Here is a 2539-nt window from a genome sequence, read left to right as displayed (position 1 = left end):
CCGTGCTGCCTGTGGCCGAGCGGGTCAGATTGATGCCGGGGCAAGCATCGGCAAGACAGTTGTGACGGGCCTCAGGCCCCACCTGCCAATAGAGCCTTTTCGGTAATAAAGAACGTTTTTGAACTGCACCTCACGGACTTCTGTGTCTATTTCTCAATCGGTCGGAGGAGAAGAAAGGAGCATTATGAATGGATCCTCCCGAAACCCCAACATTTATCACCGTATTCCCAGAACCCCAAAGTGCCAGGAACATAACAGGGACTCATCAATATTTGTTGAATGGAAAAAAAGGGACAGAGCAAGATTCACACTCAGGTCTGCCTTCCACCAAGGCCCCGCCACTGTTTCTAGACCTTGTCTAGGAGGGGGGGCTGGAGGGAGCCTGGGGGGGCCAGAGGAGGCGTGGGGTCGCCCAGACGCCCGGCTCTCTTGCCCTTGCCCTTGCACAGAGACAAGTTCCCCAGGGGCCCCAGCCCAGGGGCAAGGTCGGCCACTGCCCCAGGGGGAAGCCGGGGCCGGGCCGGGAAGGTGCAAATCTCTGCACGTGAGCCTGCCAGCCTCGTCTCATCACAACCCTGTGTGTTTTGACTGAGAAGCTCTACCTGCCTCTCGGGATTGATGTGAAGATTAATGCCTGTTTAGCAAATTACAGCTTCCCCGGCACCTTCTGCTCCTGGGAGAGAAGGAGCCTTGGAAACGGAAAATAAAAACAAACCTCAGCGCTCCGTGTCAAGGCTTGGCCGTGGCCATGACAGCTGGGCCCGACTCGACAGAGCGTGGAGGCTTAGCAAAGCCAGGTGAGGCCCGGGATGCACCAGCACCAAGGCCGAGGCGATGCCAGGCCCCCCCCCCCTCGGGCTCTGGGGGCGCGTGGGGGCTGAGGGAGGGGCGCGCGGGGTGGGGTGGGGGCAGGGCTTTGCTGGAAAGGTGGCCAAGGGCAGCTGGGGGCCAGGGCCTGTATCGGCTAAAGGCCGGAGCAGAATGGGGGTGGGGGGGGGGGGAGGGGAGCCCCGCCCCCACACGGGAGGGCTGGCTCAGTCCGCCCCTCTCCCAGGCTGTTTCTGTGGTCTCCAGGGCAGGGAGGCTGATTCCTTTCTTCTCAGGAACTCAGAGACGGAATCCAGGGATTACGGCGACTTTTGCTCCAGCTACGTGGGGTTCTTGAGAGATGGATGTCGGAGATGGTGGCAGGTGAACGCTCAGCCGATCGCGTGGGAATAAACTGCCCACAGAGGAGCTCCCTTGTGGCCTAGTGGGTTAAGGACCTGGCCTTGTCACTGCTGTGGCTTGGGTTCGATTCCTGGTCGGGGAAGGGGGAACTTCCGCCTGCCAAGGGAGCGGCCACACACAAAATAGGGAGTGAGCCCACAGAGAAGGCTGAGGACAGGTCTGAAGGGAGAGAGCCCGCTGCAGGCACAGGAGTGGCCCTGATGTCCCTGATGGAGGGCCCCAGGACTCCCAGTTTCTGTGCAGGCCAGCCAGCGGGGTCCACTGTGAGCTCGGGTGACCTCCGCCAGAGGGCTGCCTTCTGGCCTCTGCACGTAGGCCAAGTTCTCAGCAGGCAGCAGGCTGTTGGCAGGAGTCAGGAGATAATTACTCAGCTCCTGGCCCCGAGGCGGGGGACTCCGAGGCAGGCGTGTTGAACCCCACGGCGGCGGGTGGCAGTGACTCTCTCCTTCCCTTCTCTCCGTCCCCACCCCCAACCTCCCCGAACAAACCAGTTTATGCTCAGATTTTGCCCTCAGAGTCTGCTTCTGAGGAAGCCCAAACTAGGTCACAACGGAAAGGAGGGATCTGAGGAAGCGAGAGTCTGGAAGACACCGCAGGACGAGCAAAAACAAACCTAGTGGTTGCTGCTTAGGACAGAGAAAGGTGTTATGTCCACACTCATCAAAGTCTTCTTTTTAAAATAAAAAAAAAAAAAGCCCGATCCAGATTCTCTCCCTTATGAACAGTCTGTCTTTCCAGAACAGCAGCAATGTGCTAAAAGAACTTAACCCATCTGTGACTGAGAAGATTTCCTGGTGACAGGAACCTGGCCCTGGCCAGCCTGGAGAATGCGGCTGGCCACTCCCCCACTGGGCGCCCAGCAGGCTGGGGACACAGAGTCTTCTCTATGGATCAGGCGCCTCCTCGCCCCCTGCACCCTCTTCTAGATGGACTCTGGGATCTGGAACCCTTGGATGCCTTATGCAAGACAGGTCCTCGCCGGAGGCATGGCCCTCGGTCATCTGGAGGACAGATTTTTAAAGGACTGGCATCGGGATTTGCAGGGACTGGTTTGGGGAAGACTTTTTTTTTTTATCTTTTTAGGGCCGCACCTGCAGCATACGGAGGTTCCCAGGCTAGGGGGCGAATCAGAGCTGCAGCTGCTGGCCTACGCCAGAGCCACAGCAACGTGGGATCCAAGCCGTGTCTGTGACCTACCCCACAGCTCATGGCAATGCCGGATCCTTAACCCATGGAGCGAGGCCAGGGATCAAACCCACATCCTCGTGGGTGCTAGGGAGGTTCGTTACTGCTGAGCCACAAGGGGAAC

General features: G+C 58.9%; 1 long non-coding RNA gene across 2 annotated transcripts; it reads left to right on the top strand.

Moving 5' to 3' along the window:
* The first annotated feature begins 723 nt into the window (after positions 1 to 723).
* Positions 724 to 1903, top strand: LOC125118914 (uncharacterized). Of its 2 annotated transcripts, none has more exons than XR_007132913.1 (3): positions 724 to 797; positions 1104 to 1191; positions 1722 to 1903. It is a non-coding gene; the product is annotated as an uncharacterized LOC125118914 (long non-coding RNA). The 2 variants fall into 2 exon arrangements; XR_007132914.1 differs by having other exon boundaries at positions 1075 to 1191.
* The last annotated feature ends 636 nt before the right edge of the window (positions 1904 to 2539 follow it).

The sequence above is a fragment of the Phacochoerus africanus genome, chromosome X (assembly GCF_016906955.1).
Source record: "Phacochoerus africanus isolate WHEZ1 chromosome X, ROS_Pafr_v1, whole genome shotgun sequence".
Classification (NCBI taxonomy): domain Eukaryota; kingdom Metazoa; phylum Chordata; class Mammalia; order Artiodactyla; family Suidae; genus Phacochoerus; species Phacochoerus africanus.
Note: the sequence above shows the minus strand (reverse complement) of the source record. Positions and strands in the feature narration are given on the sequence as shown.